At 43.8% G+C, this 22,614-nt stretch overlaps 1 protein-coding gene across 6 annotated transcripts in view; it reads right to left on the reverse strand.

Annotated features, from left to right (window-relative positions):
* The window catches only part of AMZ2 (archaelysin family metallopeptidase 2), a 670,313-nt gene that overhangs the window by 626,067 nt on the left and 21,632 nt on the right, over nt 1-22,614 (reverse strand). For 4 of the 6 annotated variants that reach the window (XM_078654302.1, XM_078654299.1, XM_078654301.1 and 1 more), the window contains exon 2: nt 21,337-22,453. The exons of the other annotated variants lie outside the window; for them this stretch is intronic. The gene's annotated coding sequence lies outside the window, so the exon portion shown is untranslated. The remainder of the gene's footprint in view (nt 1-21,336; nt 22,454-22,614) is intronic. 6 annotated transcript variants of the gene reach the window in all.

Raw genomic sequence — 22,614 nt, forward strand, 5'->3', positions numbered from 1 at the left:
ATTGTGACTGTCTAAGCTGTAGCATGAGCAAGTCCTGTTCCATTATGTCTATGGCAGAGGATACTATGCTGTCCAAAGAATAAATTGTGGATGACAGAGTCGTTACCCCATTGTCAACTACAGAGAGAGATTTCTCTAAATTAATACGATCAATTTCTCGTATTTGATCTGCAGTCTCTGCTTGTGTCGCTTTCCAAGCTTCATTATAAATGGCATATATACCAGCGTATATAAAGGGTTTATGACGCCGTTTCGCAGATCCTTGTAAGAAGTCCCTTAAATCAACGCCATCTTTAAGTAAAGATAAGTGTTGTTTTACCTCGGTTAGTGTGGACTTTTGTAGCCAGTCAAGGCACAGTTTTCTTACACTGTATGTTGTTACTATCCCTGAATGTTGTCTCTGGGCATATCTTGGATCTGGCCTAGTGAATGTAAACCCTTGCGTTTTATTCAGGAATCGATCTTGACAGTTGTGTGTGTCTGTAGGCCAGATTAACCATTTTTTCCAATCAGGATCTGTTCCGTTTTTAAATAAAATAGTTTTTACGTCGACCACCCCTCTGTAGTGTTCTTACTATCAGGTGTAGGTGTAGCTATGGACGCTTTGTTCAATTCCTTAATCTTGGCTAGGCCAAGACAGGATGTCTGTAGGACAGTTTCGTTCAAAAACATAATTTGTTCAGGGATAATGCAGGCTCGAAATAAAGCTTCTATTCCCTGCACCTGCCAGTCTTTTGTGCCCCAGACAGTTTTTGTCTCAATGTTGTCTCTCCAAAAGTCAAAACCTAACGAGGATAGCTGGTCATAAAAGGCTGCAGAATAAATGTGCTTAGTATTAGTCAACATACTTTTCATTCCTGTCTTATTAACATGTTTAAAGTAAAATGTTTCTGGATTTGAGACATTAAAACCTGAGAAGTATGGAAATTTTACATAGAATGTTTTTGAGCTACCCTTTGGTGGCGTTGGACAGTGTTCCCATTAATTAAAAGTATAAACGTTTCTAGGGTTTGCAGATTTGTGCAAATAATGATGACCATAGTGATTATAACAGTACATGTGTTCATAAGCTGATGAACCTTCTAGGTATTCATGTTTTGTACATGTTGCAGACATCTCTAAGTCTGACATCATGTTATTAACAGTCTCAAAGTCCCAATCATCAGAAAATGTGCTGGGTGAAACAAAGTCACTCAAGGAAACCTTGAATTGGTGTGGAATCTTCAACAGCTCTGCAGGACCATAGATGTCATAATCAGTTCTGTCCCAAGCTATTCCATCAGGTATAGGAACGGCTGTGATGTTCACTGATGTCAAGTCTCTTTGTTCACGATGAGATGATTTGTGTGGCTTGAGCAGTAAGTTGATGTTCTCACTTGCTGTGTCCCAAACTTAATCAGCATTCCCAAATTTAATACAAGAATTAGCCAAAGTAGGAGAATAAGTATGCCTAGCACAATCCAAAGTTCAACCCATGGTGAAACCAGATACGTTTTTTCAAGTTGATGAAAAAGTTCTGTTACTTGTTCTTTAAAAGTTGTATTTGCTGGCGTCGTTCCAGGCTCACTGGGATCCTCGGAAAACGTATCAAAGTTAATGAAATAGCCTGAGGCAGTTCTGTCAATGATAGATATTGCATCAGGATTACTTGAAATCCCTGAGCTACCAGATCCTTTGTCATATTAGTATAGTCAGATGTTAAATCATTGTAGACAGGTGTTTCTTGACGAACTGGTATTTGGGTCTCAAGAGGCACATGTTCCATGGCTTTATTGCTTAGTCCTTCTTTTCGCACTTCAGATTCCTCAAAGGTGATGAATCTCGCAGTTTGAACCTCTTGGATAGTAGCAAGATTTGGTCATCTGTTACTTCTTTGGAGTCCACTTGGCCTACTACTTATGATTGGCCACATGATGTGGTTTTACCAGGTCGATGGATACAAACCTGTTCTCCTTTCTTCCAGCAAGGGGCGGCAGTAACACTGTTCTTGATCCGTGGATTGCTAGCACAGGTACTGGTTGTCTGTAAGAAGGGCCAAATTCCTTCTTATCCGCGATCTTTTCTCTGACTAGATCCTCAATCTTTGGAATCCAGGCAGGCCTTGCTGGGACGGGTGGATCCCCTTCAGTGATCGTTGGCTTCTGCAATGTGTTGCTTTGACTTCTCCTTATTTCATTTAAGTCCGGTAAAACAGCCAAAAGGTCTTGATATCAAAAGGTTTTTGTTCTACCACTGAAGTGTGACGATCAAGGTCCTGGACAATCATTCTATTACCAAAAAGGATTTCATATGGAGTGATTCCACCCAGAGAATTTCTTGGCAGATTATTTAGAGTACGTTGGACACTTATTAGATGTTTGACCCACCCGTCACCCGAGCCTAATACCCTAGCTGTTATAGATTGATTTATGTCCCGTTTTTTTCTCTCCACTGCACAATTTCCCTCAGGATGAGATGGACTAGAATACCGCAATGCAACGCCCAGATTGGCCATGGCCTCCTTGTAAGCTCGAGAGCTAAACGCAGGACCCTGGTCACAATGTAGCGTGCTGACTGCGTATGTGCCGATAAAGACTTGCAAATCTTTTATAACAGTTCGGGCGTCAGCCGAGCGCTGAGGCCACATCCAATTGAATCTTGAGCATGAATCCACTGCGACCATGATATATTTGTAGTTACCATCCCTCTGTAAGGGACCCCAGTGATGCAGGTAAAAGCAAGCTAATGGTGTACCTGAAATTAACAGGGGCGTCTGCGCCAGGCGTTTCACTGTTGAAACCTTCATTTTCTGGCAGATTTCACATTCCAAAACATAGTTTCTTTTCCATTTCCTCATGCGTGGCCACCAGTATCTTTGTTTTAATAATGATACTGTGGCTGAAACACCTGCGTGTGTAGAGGTAAGCCCTTCATGTGCTGCTAAAATAAGTCCTAATCTATGTTCCATGTTTGGAATTACTCTATCCCCCACTCCAGGGAGGCGAGCAAAAGTCACATTATTTGCATCAGTTATATACGAGTATTTGAGTGAAAAGCCTTTCAGTAACGTTTTACCACTGTCTTTGTTGGAAGCGGCGACAGGCTGCATTATTTCGCTGTCTATTTTTGTTTTCGAACAAGTGATTGCAGCTACGGAAGCCGTTTGCACAGCTGCCTTTGCAGCTTCATCAGCCAATGAACTCCCTTCAACGTGAACGCCCTCATGCTAATCACTCAGTGTATGGATCACGTGAGTCTTATGTAGTTCTTTCTGTAATTGAACTACTTGTTCCCAAAGCAACTTATGATTGATTGTGCCACCTTTTGCGTCTTTGAAACCATTTTGAATCCAATTCTGCAAGTATTCATTGTAAGATTGAACGCAGTAATAAGAATCACACACTATGAGTGTGGGGAATTCGCGATCAGTATTTTCAAGCGCCATCTTGCATGCTTGTAGTTCAGCTCGCTGAGCTGTACAATCTCCAAGAGATTGCGTTATTGTGACCATAGGTCGGAATTTACCATTGCGCCAGCGACCTTTAACAATCGCGCACGCAGCACTATAAGCTTGTTTACCCCCAATGGCGGGCTGTGCTGATCCGTCTGTATAAGTTATACATTCATACTGTTCTAGAGGCAGAATCTAAGTGGGCAGAGGACATTCTTGTTCGTATTGTAGAAATTCTTGTTTTCAGAAAGGGGACAAAAACTTATTGAACGGCTGTTGCAGCAAGAGAGTTAACCCATTGTATCCATCTTGGATGTAATGCCTTTGCATTTGGAATGCTTGCTTTTGTCACTGCTTCTAAAGCAGGTACAGGAGTAACGACCATTATTCATTTACCCTGTAAGAGGGCGCTCTCTTTTGCTACTGCAGTTTGAACCGCTGTCAGAATTTTTTCGGTAGAAGTGAATTTCATTTCAGCTTGTGTGCACAAGTGTGATTTGTAAGCAATTGGAACTTTGTCACCTTCATTAAAGGTTAAGTATGTAAATTCGCATCTTCCTGGGATGATTCTTATTAGAAGGTTGCGTACGTTTACGCGTGTCTGTGAATGTGTTGTTGCTAACATGTCTATTTGCACTAAACACAAAATTTCTGTGTGTTTTTGAGTCCAATTGGTAGTTTTGAAATCAGGTTTTATTAATTCGCAGAGAGGTTTAACCATCTCTGCGTAGTTTAGAATGTAAGTTCTTCCGAAATTCAGGAAACCTAGAATTGATTGTAAATTTTTCAGCGTTTTTGGAGCTTGGGGTACTGCACACTTCTCTAAGAAGTTGTCTGCTAGGCTTTTGCCTTCACTTGATAACTCATATCCTAAATATAGGACAGTGAGGTGGGCAATTCGTGACTTTTTAAAGTTGAATTTGTACCCTTCAGATGCGAACCCAAGTATAATGGTGTTCACTCTTTTTAAGTGTGTCTCCAGGTGATCGTCTGTAAGATAGATGTCATCGACATAAGATAATGCCTCATCATCATACATTTGTAGTAATTCTGTTACCCTGGCTGAAAATAATCCTGGGCTGTTCTTGAATCCCTGGGGGAGACGACAGAATTGCCTTTGAGCCCCCATACTTGAGAAAGCGGTCAAATACCTGCTTTCAATCACAATGTTTTGACAGAAGAAACCATTAGAAATATGTAATGTAGTTTTATATTTTTTACGCACAATGTTATTCATTAATGCTGCACTGTGTGCATTTTGTATTGCAAATGTTTTGCAACAAGAGTTTACATTTCTGTAATCCAAAACTAGACGATATGTATGGTCTGGTTTGGATACAGGAAACAAAGGATTGTTCATTGACGAGGTGCATGTTTCAATCACCCCTTGATATTCAAGTTGATCTAATATCGCCCTGACCTGTTTTTTTAGCTTCTTGCTTAACTGGATACTGCCTCTGTGCAGTTGGTTGTGTTTTTAACTGGATTTTATGGTGAGGAGAATCTTCATCCCATCCTACATGATTTTTATATAATGCTGGAGCCTGGGCTACAGCCCATTTTCTGGCATAGTTGTATTTTAAGTGAACTGGAATGTGATTGGAGAAGGCGAGCACACCCTGACAAATTTTGGTGGGCAGTCTTTTTCAGCTAGAAGAATGTCATAACCCTTAGAGAGCTTCTCGCCAAAAGAGTGCTCTTATTTTCCTAGTTATGTCACTCTCCATCTGGAGCGTTACTTCATATAAACTTATGGGGTACACTAACCCTGGTATGAGCTGTTTCAACTTGGATGTATTCATTCAAGTCCACTGTCTCTAGATGATCCTTCAAGATCTTGTGAGCTATGGTGAATTCTGCTGCGAGGTCCAGCATTGTCTGGACCCACTCCTCGTTCTTGAGTTGTGTCCTCAAGATCCTCGGCATGTCTGATTTTTAGACCTGCTACCTTCTTTTTGGTGAATTAGGTTTTCTTATTTTTTGGAACGTGTTGATCGTCTTTGGACTTCACGCGTCCTTCCTTGTGTTCTGACCATCCTCTTCTTTCCGATTTCTGTGAGGAAGTCTGAAAGGTACGAGAGGAACGTGTATCAGTATCTTTATATCTATCAGGTTTTTTTTTAAATTATCCCTGTTCCTGAGGTTATACATCTTTTCAGAGGGCTCCTTTTGAGGCGACCTTCCTCGGGACTGAGAACGCTTCTCTTTAGAAGTTTGTTTGGTGTTCTCCGACTTTTTTTTGGGAGTAGTGAGAGTGTTTTTAATAAAGACCTTTTCAGGACTTTCTGTTAGTTGGGGCTTGACTGGTTTCCCACCCAAACTATCTCTACCTAGCTCTTCATAGGATATTTCAATTATTCTGTCCAGTTCATATGGTTGCTCAGTTACATCAAATTCCCTTAATTTTTGGCGGATCGCCACAGATGCTGCCTTACCTTTAATGTTAGCTAATATTATAGCTGAGACCTGATTGAAATCTCTCAGTAGTTTCATACCCAGATTTAAAGCAGGCTCTGCCCTGTATTCATTATGAATCTGTTTCAGGACATCTGGTATTACCGCCATGGACGGAACACCATGTGTTTTTGTGTAGATTGCAGCAAAGACTGTACCCCAAGTGTCACAGTCCTCCAGGTGTGGTGTGATCCCCATTGGTAAACAGATTGTTAAAATTATGTGTTTCTCATGAGGGGTGGTATCAGGAAATACTGCCTGGATTTGAGTAATTTTTTGAGCTATCCAGAATGGAATTTGTTCCCTTTTTGCGGGCAATTTACCAATGACGGATTGTATAGTCTGTGGTGTTATTTTATTTGTGTTCCCCTGGTGAGGGGTTTGTTGTGGAATCCTTATAGGAGGTTGGGCTGTTCGAGTCCGCATGACATATTGGGCCAATTGTCTATGTATGTTTATCAGTTGTTTTAGTTGAACTAATAGTTCCGCGGCTGACATTTCTTCAATGGCAGGGTGTGGTGTATAGATAGCTAGTACCGGCCATGTTGCTCCTGGTGTACCTAGTGGACCGAGCCTGGTAATGTAATGTGATGTGATTTTGATGTTGTAGGGCGCCTTTAAACCATAGCGCATGCTCTTGTATGTTAGTGGAATTTCAACATCCTCGAAAGGAGTGTATTCCGTTGGAGGTTCCTCTTTGTAGAAGTGAAACACATGTGTTACTGGATTTGCTTCAGGGAAGAAAATCCATGAATAGAATACCTCTGTTTGCCGATATTCATGTGCCTCTATGTCAAAAATTACCCTACCACCACTTGGTGATAGGCCATTTGTTATAAGCTTCATAGTGATGATTGTTTTCCTTATGTTTTCCGGGATGATTATAGCTTTTTGTTGGAAATCTGTAATGTCTAAGCCCGGTTGGGTTGCAATTGCTGCAGCTCCACCGGTTGCGTTATTGCCTCTTATAGCTCTACCGTTCTCGGTTTCGCTATCCGACATTTTTTAATGAAAGTTGCAGAGCAAGTTTCAAGGAAACAAAGATAAGGTGCACAATATTTTGGAACACTGTATCCTTCAACGTTGAACAAACCAAAAACTAATACATAGGATTTCCGTCCTACTCAGTTATGGTGGATATTTTATCCTTTTACCCACTCCAGACGTCTATTGGAGTACTTTACAGGAAAAAGTGGTCTCTGTGAAAAGCACAACTGAGTTACTTTAGTATCTAGCGTTAAATTAGTGCCTTACCAAAAGGCTGGACGCCGTGTAGTGTAGTTCCTATATTCCCAATAGGCTCTGTGCATTGGAATAATATATCCCATAGATTTGACGTAGGACTGAGGTCTACTAGGTCTCTATCGAATATATTAGACTTGATTGTGAGTGCCAGCTAGCTCAGAGGTCACTAGAAACTTTCTCGAATAAACAAGAAGGGATTTGTTTCTGACAACCGCATAAACATGACAACTTTGTTTCCCCAAGAATAAACGTATCTTCAGAGTCGTGGAAACAATAGATAGATATTTTACTAAGTCAATCGTGCATGCTTCGTTTCATCAGAGGGGCAGAGAAATAGAGAGACGGGCGTTTTCAATAAAAGGATTTATTGAACAGTCTTCTTTCTCATGTAAGTAAAGTGAACTGCTACAATCGTAATACACGCTGCAAAGTATAATGCGTACAGCGTGAAGAGTATTATAAAATAATACTGTAAAAGTATTGTATGCTTTCTAAACCATAGATAAATACATACATAAATAACAAAGGCTAAAAGTACTCAACTGGTGCTTCTAAAATACTCCTACCCCAATGTACCCAACCTAAGTCTTGTACGAGGGAAGAAGTAAGTGTGGTGTAGCATAGGTTTAGTTTCTTTGCAAAGAATCTATCCAAGATTTCTCTTTAGAGTCTAATCAGCTCCATACCTTAGTTTAGAATGAAGGAGGTCTGGTATCTCTGTCTCGGTACTCGATTTCCCAACACCCCGCGAGGGGAGCTTGGAAACACTGGAGCTGGATTCTCAGCAAGAGAAAGGACAGCTTCTTGATCAGTGCGTCAGCTGGAGGGTCGGCTTCCTTCGGCACTTGCTGTAGCGAGCTGCGTCGCGCAAGTAGATAGTCGAGCTGCTCCGAACCACTGTGTCTTTGCTAGAACAAGTGAAGGCTTATGTATACCTTGAAGTTGCCTAGTTTGACGTAAAGTCGGTCATAATAACATCATTAAAGAACCCCAAGGGAATGGTAGTTCTTTGAAAACTCCATGAGTTCTTGGAAAAATCAATATTCAAGCAAGGGGTTGTCCCTGACTGCTTAAGCCGATTTTCCAAGAAATCGTTGTGGCTTTCTGGTACGAGTGCAAGTAGCCATGCATGTATTTGGACTGCATGGGCTATGTCTAAATATGGGTATGATTTCTATGCCTATATTAGGGCAATGTGAATTGTACCTATATAAGCGAATGAATCGGGAAATTTTGCTCGGATCCTAAAACGCCATACAACAGGGACTTACAGCCTGATTCATTAACCTAAATTGCGCTCGCAATAGCTGCGAAAAATCTATTGCGAGCGCAATAGTCAAAATCGCTATTCATGAAGGAAATAGCGAATTCGCTAAGCCAGAATAACGAATACGCAAATATTTTCGCAGATTACCGGCAGTTGCCCAATTGCGAATCGGAAATAGCGAGGAACCACGGAAATTGCGAAAAAAATTGCGATACCGCAATATAATCGCAATCGCTATTCAAGAAAAATCGCTAATACCGAAAATCCCGTAAATCGCAATTAGCGAGGCGCATTTTAAGGACAACCCAAAGCAGGTGGTAACCATCAAAGCCCCTTAAATTATTTTTTGAAAAACCGTTACCCAATCAGGAACAGGTGCTGGCCTGACCAAACACACTTAAGGAGATGCTGCAGCAGCATTAGGATTCTCACAATGTCAGGACTCTACATGGTGGTCAGGCGGCGAAGGCTACAGCGAGCAGCACTGAGGAGACGCAGAATCCAGGAGAGGATATTCCGCCAGCGGGTCACCCTGCTGGGCCAAACCAGAGAGCAAATATATGCAAAGTACCGCCTGAATGGGGCAATGATTATCAAGCTAATACAGGACCTTGACCCCCTGATGCAGCACCCAACAAGGCGGACCAATGCTGTGCCTACACATGTCCAGGTATTGTGTAGCCTGCACTTCCTGGCCTCCGGGAGCTTCCAGGGGATAGTTGCGGCTGCTGGGGGATATCCCAGCCCACCATGTCCCGCTGCCTACGGAGTTTCCTTGACGCAATGCTGACCCAGCTACACCAGCACATCAAATTTCCCACCAGCCAACAGGATTTGGATGTGACCAAGCAGCAATTCTACAATGTTGCGCAGTTCCCACATGTGATAGGATGCATTGACTGTACTCACATCCACATCTGCCCACCAGCTGCAACGGAGTACATGTACCGCAATCGCAAGTCCTACCACTCCCTCAACATCCAGATGGTCTGCAATGCTAAGTCATACATCACGGACATTGTGGCACAGTACCCGGGGAGTACACATGACTCCTTCATATTCCGGCACAGCGGCCTCCACACACGACTGGCCAGGGGAGACTTTGGTGAAGGACACCTACTTGGTAAGCACACTTGCCCCACAATGTCACACTGTGATGTTATGTTATGTTATGTTATATGCGGATTTGTAACGCGCTCCGATAATCAAGACTGTCCTGGCGCGGGGAAGAAACTGGATCAGAGTGGAAAAAGGAGTCTGCTATTCAGGAGCTTGAAAGAGGTGAGTTTTAAGCAGTTTTTTAAAATTGGTCAGATTGGGAGCGTGTCTAAGAGCGTCTGGCAGGGCGTTCCACATTTGAGCTCCCTTTACCGTTAGAGATTGTCCACCCATGCGGACTCTTCTGAATCTGGGGACGACCACCTGCTTTCTGGAGGTAGATCGCAACTGACGGGTCGGGAGGTAGAGAGTGAATCTTTTGGCAAGATAGGAAGGGCACGGTCCATTGAGGGCTTTATAGACGATGACCAAAGATTTAAAGCGAACTCTTTGTGCCACGGGAAGCCAGTGAAGCTCCTTCAGCTGTTTGCGAACGCTGAGTCTCCTAGGGATGTTAAAAATGAGTCTCACCGTAGCATTCTGGACTACCTGTAATCTTCTGATCATATAGTCAGGAGCCCCTATATAAAGGGTGTTTGAGTAGTCCAGACGGGAGAGAACCAGAGCTCTGGCTACCGTTTCTTTGGCCGTTTGAGGGAGGAGGGGAAAGAATTTGCGCAGAGTGGTCAGGGTTCCAAAACACATCCCCGCCAAGCGCGAGATCTGGTCGCGGAAACATAGGTCGGCTCCGAACCAGATACCCAGGTTCTTGGCTATCCCACTCTCTCCCGTAGGGCATGTTGATTCGCTGGGCCAAATAGACTCCTTAAAGTCAGTGGGGAATTGGCCGTAGAGCAGAATTTCTGTTTTTTCCTCGTTGCATTTGAGGCATGATTTGGCTAGCCAGGCAAATACAGAGGATAGGCATTGGCGTACTCCAGAGGTGCACAAATTCTCTTTTTTCCAGGTGAAGAGAAGCTGGGTGTCGTCGGCATAGGCCATTATCTTAGCACCCCAGCTCTCAGCCAGCCGGATCAGAGGAGTTAAATAAATATTAAATAAAAGGGGACTTAAGGTCGACCCCTGGGGGACATCAGTCTCTACCTTTCTATTGGAGGAGTAATATGGGGGTAACCAAATCTGTTGGGAACGGTCAGATAGGAAAGACTTAATCCAATCTAAAACCGTGCCCGAGATGCCAATGTCCTCCAGCCTAGATAAAAGCTGGCGGTGGGGCACCGTGTCGAACGCGGCAGAGAGGTCCAAAAGAATAAGGGCCGCTCTGCCGCCTCCGTCAAGGCATTCCCTGATGGCCTCAGCCATTTCCACCAATGCAGTTTCTGTACTGAAAGAGGTGCGGAACCCTGATTGGGCCGGATGAAGGGCCTCAGAGGATTCCACGAATCTCTCAATTTGCCGGAATGCCGCCTTCTCGCAAACTTTGGCAAGGGATGGTAGGAGTGATATGGGCCTGTAGTTGGAGGTGATCGATGGATCTGCGGAGGTTTTTTTTTATCAGAGGGAGAAGTTTGGCTTGTTTCCACTTGGTGGACACAGCTCCTGAAGTTAGGGATTCATTAACCAGGGTGGTGATCATGGGGGTAATTACTTCAGCTATTCCATTCAGGACCCTTGCAGGGCAAGGATCTATAGGTGACCCTGACTTCAGAGTTTTTAATAAGGCCATAACATCTATACTTTCAACCTGAGTGAATTTGGTCATTTCCACTTTAACCCTTGACATTAGGGAAAGTGGAGGAGAGAGAGGTTGGCAATGTAAAGCTAGATCCGTTTGCGAGACAGGTGGCTGGTCCGGGTTATTCAGACTGTCTTGAATTTTCTCGATGAAAAAAGTGGATAGTTGTTCGCACCATTCTGTGGAAGGCGGAATTGCTGTCTTCTCTGCTACTGGGGCAGTAAAGCTTTTAACTATGGAGAAAATTTCTCGACTGTTTTTGGCTTTTTGGATTCTAGACGCATAGAATTCCCCTTTAGCTGTTTTAATCGCTGCGTAGTAACTTTTTTGGGCTGCACGAAGTTTCGTTTTAGCAGTGGGACAATAGTTCTTTCTCCATACTCGCTCTAACGCCTTACATCCTGTTTTTAACATTTTTAATTGTTCAGTATACCAGGGGGAAGTAGGGGTGATCCTATGGTTGTTTTTACCTTAGCTTTTTGGTAGTGACTTAATGGAGGAGTCTATCCAGGATGAGAAGTTGTCTACAGCTTCATCCAAGTTTTGTGCTTTCATAGGGGTGGAGTGGGTGAGGGCCTCCACTAAATCCGGAATATTAATTCTTCTAGAGCGTTCCTCAGTCTTAAGAGTGGGTAGCACACGAGTTTTGTTAATGAACCAGGAGAAGTGAACCGGAAAGTGGTCTGACCATGAAATGGGGTATGGTGGATAGGTGGAAATGTTAAAGTTGGAATATACCAGATCTAAACAGTGCCCCCCTTCATGAGTGACAGATTGCACCTGATGAACCATCTGAGCCAAACTACAGATTTCTTTCAGCTCTTTAACTCCAGGAGCAGAGCTCGTGTCCATATGTAGATTAAAGTCTCCCAACATTAGGAAGTGTGGGAATCTGAGTGCACGTTGGATGGTGATCTCCTCCAGGGATTTGATGAAGTTACCTAGAGGACCCGGAGGGCGATAGATCAATAGTCCCCCCAGAGTGAATTGCGGGGATAGTGCTAGGGAAAATTCCATAGCTTCTCCATCCTCAATCCTTCCTGTGCATTCTGTCATCAGAGTCCATTTCTCTTTATAGATCACGGCCAAGCCTCCTCCCCTGCCTTTATTGCAGTCCTGTCTGGTAATCTTAAACCCCCTGGGGACAGCCAGCTCAACTACTGGGGCGCAGCTCTTATTCAGCCATGTCTCCGTGATGAATAGGATGTCAAGGTTTTTATCAATGATGAATTCATATACTTCCTCTGAGTGTTTTGGTAGGGAACGTGCATTGATAAGGGCAGCCTGAATAGGTGGGTCATCCGCTGTGGTAAGCTGGGGGAAGGAGGGATTAAAGGGACTGAATTTGAAGAAGCAGTTAGGACAGATTCGTGAGATGGAGTCTGAGACATCCCAGTGGGCGCCATTACATGAGAGGTTGTGACTTAAAGCTCTCAGTTCGTCTGAGTTGTAGGTGATATGGGGAGTAGTCCCATGCAGTGTTGAATCAGCAGGGTTCCTGGCCCTGGGCACTGCCGGGGCGCAGACGGGCTTGCCTTAGGCGCGCCTTTGGCGCACAAACGGCGGTCCCGCTGCGCTCGTCCGCTGCGCTTCCTGCCTAGGCACATAATAAGAGATGAAAAGGGGGGGCGTGGCCTCAAAGATGTAGTATCTGCGCTGCACAGGCACTCACCCTCTGCTACTCTCATGCAGGTGACAGTGGCTACGCCCTCCGTGAATACCTCCTCACCCCATACCTCAACCCTGCGACACCACAGCAACGGCGTTACAATGTAGCACACATACGCACAAGGAATTGCATTGAGCGGACATTGGGCTACTGAAAAGCAGATTCTGCATACTGCACAAGACTGGTGGGGCCATGTACTACAGTCCTGATGTGTTCTGCCGCATTGTGGCTGTGTGTGCAATACTACACAACATTGCTACCAAGCGCCGGATACCTGTAGAGATCTCTGGCAGTGAGTCGGAAGGGGACGACCAGCCACCTGCACATGTGCGTCATGCACACGGGGAGAACCCAGCTGAAGGACACAGACGCCGCAACCACATCACAATGAACAGTTTCTAGTGCACCCACTCCCCTCACCCAACAAATCACAATTGCATGCCAATGGAAATAATGACTGGAGGCCGATGTATGATGCAAGAATAAATATTATTGTTAAATGCACAATAATAATGTTATGTCTCCATTCATCAAATGCTAGCAATATTGCGCCATACTGCTCCTAACAAAACACTGGACATGCTTGTATCAGCAGCATGTCCCAGACAATGTACATGAAACTCAATTGCGCCTCCGGCGCGCAGCACCCAAACGTCTCTCGGGCTCTTCCTCTGGGACGGCATGTGTCGCTGCAGTGGGCCTGGTGCTGCGGCGTAACACGCCAACCAGTGAGGCAAACAGGCTGCTGACACTGGAGGTGCCCTCACTGGTGTCGTCCCCCCGCCCCCATTGCCTGGCCCAGTAGGATGGAGTGCCAGCACGGCAGTGGTGACCTGCTCCAACACTCGTCCAACATCCTCAACGCATTGGATCAACTACTGCTGCTGCGCCAGGGACCGTCGTGAGAGCTAGGAGGTGGCATTCCCGATTATATAGTTAGAGCGGGTGTAGGCTGACAGCCGCGTAAGAAGCTGCCGGTGGCGGCGGCGGCGGGCGGAGTTGCGCTGCGATATGAGCGCAGCAGTGTTGGCCTCCATGGCTGTCGTCATGCGCTCAATCCTCACGCCCACATTGGCCACATTGCGTTGTTTAGCTGCAGTTGAATAGCCCCTTGTTTTCGTTGTGCCTGCAGTTGGTGTATGCGTAGCATCTGGCGCTCAATGCTCAGGCCTGGCACGCGCACAGCCATACCCCTCCTGCCGCTGCGTGCGGTGTTCTGCTGGCGATCCCTGCCATGCCTGCTCTGCTGGCTGCCCACAGTGGGTGTGCGCACTGTCACCACAGTAGCTGCACCAGATGTAGATGGTCCAGCTGGTGGTGGAGTTGTGGTTGTCAAAGGTGCTGCGCCGGATGGTGCTGGCGCAGTTGGTCTTGCCCTGGCTGCGGGGATAGGTGCTGCGCCTGATGGTGCTGGCGCAGTTGGTCTTGCCCTGGCTGCGGGGATAGGTGCTGCGCCTGATGGTGCTGGCGCAGTTGATGTTGCCCTGGCTGCGGGGAGAGGTGCTGCGCCTGATGGTGCTGGCGCAGTTGGTGTTGCCCTGGCTGCAGGGAGAGGTGCTGCGCCTGATGGTGCAGGAAGTGTCGGTGTTGGCACCTCCTCGGCATCCTCTCGTGCATCGTCAATGAACAGCCTGTCGCTGTCGCTGCTGTTGTCAGCGCCACCTGTGGGGGGAATAGGACGTACATTAATTGCATGTATCTGTCACACGTGCAGTTGCTACATGCATGCTGGATGACATTCCCTCCCTGGCTTTGGCATTGCGTACTTTGGGACATGTGAGGCTGCATTGGGGTTCTTGTACATTGTGGGTAGACTTCATGTCCCACAATGCTTTAGGGCATGACCTAATGTGCATGGTTTGCATGACTTGGGATGAATATGGGAGGCTATAGGGCCATGGCCATTGTTAGGGGACAGGGTCGCAGTCGCATGCCACTTACCTTGGCTGTGTCGGGATGAGTCCAGATTGACGACCCCTATGCACGCCTCTGGCTCCAGAGTGTCCTCCACACGGTCCTCCATGGGGGTGTTGGGAGGGACTGTTGGATCTCCGCCCCCAGTAGCCTGGGTCTCGCCCAGCATCTCTGCCACCCTCTTCTTGGCACGACCTCGGAGGTCGTACCACCGCTTTTTCAGCTCATCCAGTGACCTGTGTGTCACGCCCACAGCGTTCACTTTAGCAGCTATCCCAAGCCAGATACGACGTCTCTCCACCTCCCGCACCCTCCTGGAGTCCTTCCCAAATAGTTTGGAGTGGTTATCAACCACTCCCTCAATGAGGTGCTCCAACTCCTGCTCGGAGAACTTGAGCTTCCTCTTGCGCCCGGTGTCACTGGGCCCTGGTGCTGGCTCCTCTGCCGTTGCTGCAGTCACAAATGGGTGGGATTAGCAGGTTTGGAGGTGTCCTGGAAGGAGCTCTGTTCAGCTGCAGCCTCGAGATCAGCCTCACAGTACTGAATGGGGGTGGGAACTGCCTGCTTCCTGGTTGTGATGTCATCACTGTGCTCGAAAAGCGACTTCCCGTTTTTGCGATCTCGCTACTTGCGAGATCGTATTTTTCGATCTCGCAATTAGCGATCTCGCTAATAGCGATATCGCTAAATCGATACGGATTTTGAGGGTAATTGCGATTTTTCTGCGATTTTAGTAATTCGCTAACGCTTTTTGCGGCCGGGAGCGATTCGCTTTTTTTTCTCGCTAACTATGATGAATGCCGATCTGCGCTTTTCAAATTGCGATTCGCTGTAAATCGCTATTTGAGAATCGCAGATTCCCTTTTTCATGAATCAGGCTGTTAATGTCTCTAGATTCTTTTTTATGTGGTCTAGACACTAAAGTTGACTTTTTGAATCACTAGAGTCCACTACTTCCAGTCTCCCTTATACTGCCCTAATCTTACTTGTTAAAGGTGGGGAGCCCTCTTTATTCAGATTTTGTTAATTTAATTTTGTGCAGCTGGTTCAAAGGCAGTTTTTAAACCATCAGTATATCCTTTATTTCTTTTATGACATTCGTCATGATGGTTATTGTAGTATTTATTAATTTACCACTGTTATTCCACCAGGCTCGTATTATAGAAAATAAATACACCCAGGTTGAATTCCTGTGTCATTTTATTTCTTGAACTCTAACACATCCTTACTCTCATAATGAATCACGTAAGGAAGCATGCAAAACACCCAAAGGTATACCGGGAGCCCATACCCCGCCAGCACCCACCAAAACAGAACGTGATCAACCTGGGCACGACGAGCTCCTTTTAGCGAGTCCTCCGTGCCTCGGCCGACCACATCCCACTCCAGCGAACACAAACAGACCACAAACTCCCCGCACACCCCTACACGTTCTATATTGCCTCCCTGCACGATCAATCCTCATTTTTCTCAACTGCAATTAATTTAACCACTGTCGGTATAAATTAATGTCCGAGTATGTATCGTTACTTAGGTTTTTATGCTTCTAGTTTAAGCGATAAATTACGCTATCTTAGCAACTTGATTATCATTATTTTTATCTATACAAAACTGTTTAGGTCTAATTAAAATGCGTCTCTTACCTGTCACGATTATTCTCTAGAACGCCCCATGTGAGTAACGCTGATGGTCCCGCGTTGCCCTTGTCACTATTTAAATGCTCCCCACGACCTTTCACGTCAACGCGTGTAATTACTTCCGGAGGAGACGTGTTGTATTGCAGCCGGTATTCAAACTTAGCGCCATCTTAGTCTAGTCAATTCTACTTATATTCTATTATTTAACCTAGGTACCTTCCCCAATATGTATTATTTCATATAGTAGGCAATCTTTACATGTATAAGGAGCAGTGTATTTAATCTTATATGGCTTTACTTCTCAGCATACCTTTTCCTCCCACTCTCAACATAACGATAATTTCAATTTATATTGAAGATGGTTTATTTGATTTTTTAAAGCAAAACATATATTAATGATGCAACGCTTGTTCCTATTAAGTACTCAACTATAATAAGACGAATAGATTCTTGAAAAGGTATTGTCTTTACTAAATAGCAAAACCGTATACCAGCTAAAACGTTAACATTACAAATTAATCTAGATCATTTCTACATTTTGTTTGTTTGTTTCCAGCTTAAACAAAATAACCGCCTAGGCGAAGGAAAAGACAAATAATATCCCAAATACAAGAAAAGTAGGGCTGGGCTATTCAGAACCAATGCCAACAGGGATAAATAGAATAATAAATAAGGTTCTAAGCGTGACAGTAACTTACTTTGGTGAAGGATTTCGGAACCGGTATATCTCTTTAAAGTCAGGCTCCATCTATGCACAGTATGTTTTTATAAATTTGATCCCCTGGGTGTTATCAGAGCACGAATTCCCAAATTCAAGGGTGTGGCGTCAACGGGATGCACTGGGCCTCCTAAGCTACATTATCTTTTAATCAAATGGATAACTATGTGTAATCAGATCCATCAAGCAGGCATATTAATATTAGACCATACTATTGTTAACCTCTCCTTTTAAGAATCTGTGACGGAGTCCCGAGGAAGGTGCAAGCCGAAACGCACGTAGCCAGAACATAAACCGCTAATTCAATAATTTTAAAAGGAAAAAAATGAATATGTATTGACAATAAGAGATGTTGTAGTCTAAAATGAATATCAATGTATCAACAAATGTACCGAGAAATGTGAGAGCAATAATCGGTATTAAAAGTTTATGTACTGTTTTACATATAAAGAAAATGTTTATGATCAGAACAGATATCTGTCTGTATGAAAAGTGTTTCTCTTGTTTATATTAAAAAAATACGTGATTAACGCCATCATACTGAATATAAAAAATATTTGAAAAAAAGAAAATAAGCAAATAAAAGAAATTGTTTTGATACAAGGTTGTCATGTGTTGAAAATATATATATATGGTCACTTCAAGTAATTGCTTGATATAGAATGTGTTTGTGAAATGTTTCGCTTCAAGTAGTTGCTCAATATAGAATGTGCCTGTGACATGTTTTGATCCACCTTGCCACAGTCACTCTTTAAAAAAAAAAAAAAAAAAGTTGTCCCATTGACTCCTGCCCAACACAAACTTTTTTCAACATTCACAATGAGACAGGGGTTCCAATGGGGCCGCTTGTCGTTTACAAATGGGTTACTACCTCTTTTGAGGTGTTGGTAAAGGTTTAATGTTTTGCAACCAGATTTTGGTTGCAAAACATTGATTCATACCTTAACAAAGTGCTATTTAGAGGGGAAACCCTAAACATACACCTTTCAAATAGTGATTTGTTATGGGTTTCTAAACACATTTTGCAGTTCTGGACCCATCACCGAATAGGTTTAGTATTATAATAATAATAATAATAATAATAGTAATACTGTAATTGTAACTGTAATGTACAGAAATTTTGTGATTGCAAACGCTGCAAATTTGCAAATGGCAGGCTTTGCGATAGCAAATTGACTTTGTACATCAGGGCATCTATAATTAGTACACTTGTAACATTTCAAGAGTGCATGGTTGCCATGGCCACGTGGTTGGCAGATAACTGGTTACAGTTTAACTCTTATAAGGCTGAGGTCTTGCTTTTTTCTGGTCAGGATCCTCTATAATCTATTCCACAATGACTTTAGCCAGCATCTGTAGGTGCTTCTCCATCTCAGGGATTTTCAGTCCACAGCATGGGCTTTAATTTTGACTCTGATCTTTAACTAAACAATCAATTCAACCATTTATCTTTTACTGGTTCCACTTTGATGAGAATTTTACATAAAATGCTTCCTTTTCTATCCACACCAGCTCAGCAAATGGTGGTGCGGGCAACTACTATTAGTCGCTTTGACCAGTGATTCTTAACCTGCGGTCAGTGGACCCCCAAGGGCCACCAAAGCCTACCCAGGGGTTACACAACTGTGTAGATAATTAAATAGTTTTAGCAGATTAATAACGTATACGAACATGAAAAAACACAAATTGTAAAACTGAACATTTTAAAATGTTCTGTAAGTGTGAAGTTAGTATACTTATCTGGATTCGTAGGACCAGCGCACGTACAGCAAAGAGAACTTCAATTGAGGCCACCAGTCGGGCTCACTTGAAGTACTGGTATATGCCAACCAAAAAAGAGCAAACATAAGAAGCAAAACAAAATCTAGGTGAATTGCTGGAGTCTAGCATATAGCTTTGTCTTTTAGAAGTAAAACCACATTATTGAAAGTTCCAACCTGCTCAATAAAATGTCGATTTTTTTGTATAGTATGTGATTGAAATAAAATATTTTATACTTAGGTTTTCGTATTTGGTTGATACGAACTTGTTTTGTATTTCTGTGTATTGTTTTGAGGTCCAAATTTAAAAAACTGCTCATATGGGTGTCCTGCCTTCCAGCAGTGATTCATTGGAGGAGAGGACTGAAGTCAAAAGGTTAAGAACTGCTGGCTTAGAATATTGCATCTACCTGTTTCGTGGTTCATTTATTGGGTTAATGAAACACTTCAAACGAATCCAAAATGCTGCTGTGAGACTTGCACTGCAGTAGCCTCGATTCTCTTCAGCATCTTTGGCACTGAGCACTCTTCATTGGCAGCATGTTTCCAAAAGTGTGTTTTTTAAGTTGCTCCGATTGGTTCTCCATGCATTCTATTCTCTTGGCCCAAGCTATCTCCACATAAAGTTCCAACCATACCACCCTACTTGCAACTTGAGGTTCTCCCAGCTTGTGTTAGTTGCGAAGTTCTGCCAATCCACAGTGGGTGCCAAAGCCGTCTGGGTATGGAACTCTTTGACTTTGTTATTGTGTACTTTTTAGAAGCTATTACCCTTTCAGAAAGCCTTGAAAACCTGGCTTCTCGCACAATTTACACGTTCTGTTTTTTGCTAACACTATACCTTAGCGCAAGGACACCTTTTTAAATCTTAGTCATATTCTATAAATATTATTTACATAAAATTACATATTACCTGGCATCCTTAAGAGTCGCCAGAACATGGGATTCTCCATTATAAATCCCCTTGCTCTTTCTAAGAAGCAATTCTGAGGCAGATTCACCACGCGCCATTTGTTGGGTCTTACCTTACACCAGCCTGTGTTCGATCTCATTATGCGTTAATTGAAAGATTCGGACATTACGGTTCCCAGGCTCCTGTCCAGACTCTGTCCTATTGATGATATGGACAAGACTATCCTTGAATCTGTGCACTCCTCGGTTGTGTATACATTTATGGCTAAATAAAGTATTCTGAAGGCTCCAACTGATAAAACAATCATTGTCAATGCCAAGAGGTCTAGGTTTTGGGACTTGTTGTCCTTGACAATGGCTCCAGGCATGCTGTATAGAATCCCTGATGATGTGCAGCACAGCTTTTGCATTTTCTAAAATAAAAAGAAGCCTATGACGTGGCCAGCTGCGCCATTTTGTAGGTGTAGGTACCAGACAAGCATGTGTCTACAAAATGTAAAGCAAGTTGAGAAAAGCAACACAGAGGGGTGGGGAGGGCGGAATCACAGAGTACTGTGTAAGCAATAGAAGGGTAGTGCAGGTCAACCAACACAGGGGCGCAGGTGGTGGGAAACAACATGGAGGGCGCAGGTGGGAGGAAGCAACATGGAGGGGACAGGCAAGAGGAAGCAAATGAAGAGAGGAATGTGGGGGAACAAACAGACAAGAGTGCAACATGGAGCAAGGGGAGACGTACATAGGCGAAAAAAGAAACACTGGGGATAAGCACACCACGGTAACACGGCAGAGGTGGGGGGGGACGTACACAGGCAACGAAAGAACAACATGAGAGAGCGTGGCGAGTGAGAGAAGTACACAAGGAAGACAGCTAGAAAATACATACACTCTTGTAGGGTGCTTAAGCAAAAAGAAAAAAAGTTACACCTGCAAAGGGAGTAAGGGTAATGGGTAGTTTCAAGGACATGATTAATGCGGTCATACTCCAGGGAAGGAACAAACACAGAAAGAGGAAGGAAAGCCCACATGGACTAACGAGTAAGAAGCAAGCAAACGAGAGTGACAATAAAGTCAATCAATGGTATGCAATGGGTGGGCTGTAAGCCCATTGCAAGCAAACATATAGTTCATGCGCGGTCTCATATGCGAGAACTAGCATTTAAAAAGTCATGGACTAGGACCCATCTTTCCATGAGAGGAGGGATTTTAAGAACTTTTAAAGCCATTCAGTAAGGGGAAAAGGTTGATCTTCATTTGAATCCATAGAATGACAAGTGGAATATCTGTCTAGTTGTTTCGTCTGACCTTGTCTGAATATCTACTCTAGCAAAAGATGCAACGATTGCGGCTAGAAGAAATAGCAAAGTAAAGGATTGCACAAAAATACAATGCAGAAAGCTGAAACGTGGGCATACCTTCTGAAGGGGTAAAACTATTTGGATAACAAGTGGAAGAGAAATTTCAATTAAGAAGCAAAAAACAATATTTTAGAGTGATAGGAAATTCAAACGTTTGAGCAAAAGGAGAAGCCTTCCTCACCAAATAAATCTCAGTGCTTCGGACTATGCTGAGAATGACCCACAGTGGCCAGTTGGAGGAGGGATAGTCCTTTCAAGCCTGACTGGCAACTACCCACTTCAGATGCCTGCATCCTGATGATTTGTGAGGGTGGGGGGTATTGGATCAGTTTTTTTGTTCAGGTCAGCCAGAGACCTTGATCGTTTATACATCCTGCCTCCTCAATATGATCAAGAAGGAAGCAATGATATCAGCGATCCATTCCTTAATAGTGAAGAATGCAATTGGATCTGTCCCGATGCTGGGGTAGGAAAGTAGAGTTTCCGCAGTCATCTTGATTCCAAAGACCACAGGAAAAGCCATTAAGAGCATTCTGAAAATCCCATTCAAGATGGAGACTCTTCAAAGGATAATTCCTTTGATTCTGTAAGGAGTTTTCATGGTCACTCTGGATCTCTTAGATGCATACTTCAACATTCCCATTTCAGTACATCATCAGAGGATTCTGAGGTTCTGCATTTTAAGGAAACACCAAATAGTTCCATGTTCTGCCCTTTGGTGCCAGATCTGCCCCTAGAGTTTTTACAAAGATGATTACTCGTTTGATTTCACTTGGTCATCTTAAAGGCTGACAGTTGGTATGTTCCCCTCTATCTAGACGATTGGCTGTTTCATGCTCCATCAAAGGAAAAAGCAAGCAATTTAGGAATGTTCAACTCAACATGGGTTCATTATAAAGAATCAAAATGTCAGGTAAATCAACTTCAACACAAGACATACACATCAGCCCACTTCAGAAATGGTGTGCCTTCCAGCAGACACCGCAGAGAAACTCAGTCTGTTTCTTTATTCCTTTTTGTCCCAACATCAGACAGCTCTGGCTAGTGATACAAATGCATTACAAGATCCTTGGGCAAGAGTACATCTTAGACCGCCCCTGTTACATCTGCCGAAGGTCTGGAGTCTTACACTGATTAAGTACAAAAAGAAAATGTCAATGTCAGTTCAAATCTGCATGCATCTTCAGCTGTAGTTAAAGCCAGGATCACTAGCCAACAGCTTTCCTCTTCATCCAAGTTTTTCTAAAGTCATGAGAAGGGATGTCAGCATAAGACGTTGGGGAACAACGTTGACGAACCTGCAGGTGCATGAAAATAGAGTTACCGAGTGTCAGAATCTTCAAATTGGAGAGAACTGTCTGGAATTCTACGAAGACTATCTCACTGTCAAAGTCTTCGTCAACTCCAGCATGTTCTAGTCCAGACAGACAACCTGGTTGGTGTGAGATATATATAAGCA

The sequence above is a fragment of the Lissotriton helveticus genome, chromosome 7 (genome assembly GCF_964261635.1).
Source record: "Lissotriton helveticus chromosome 7, aLisHel1.1, whole genome shotgun sequence".
NCBI classification, from domain to species: domain Eukaryota; kingdom Metazoa; phylum Chordata; class Amphibia; order Caudata; family Salamandridae; genus Lissotriton; species Lissotriton helveticus.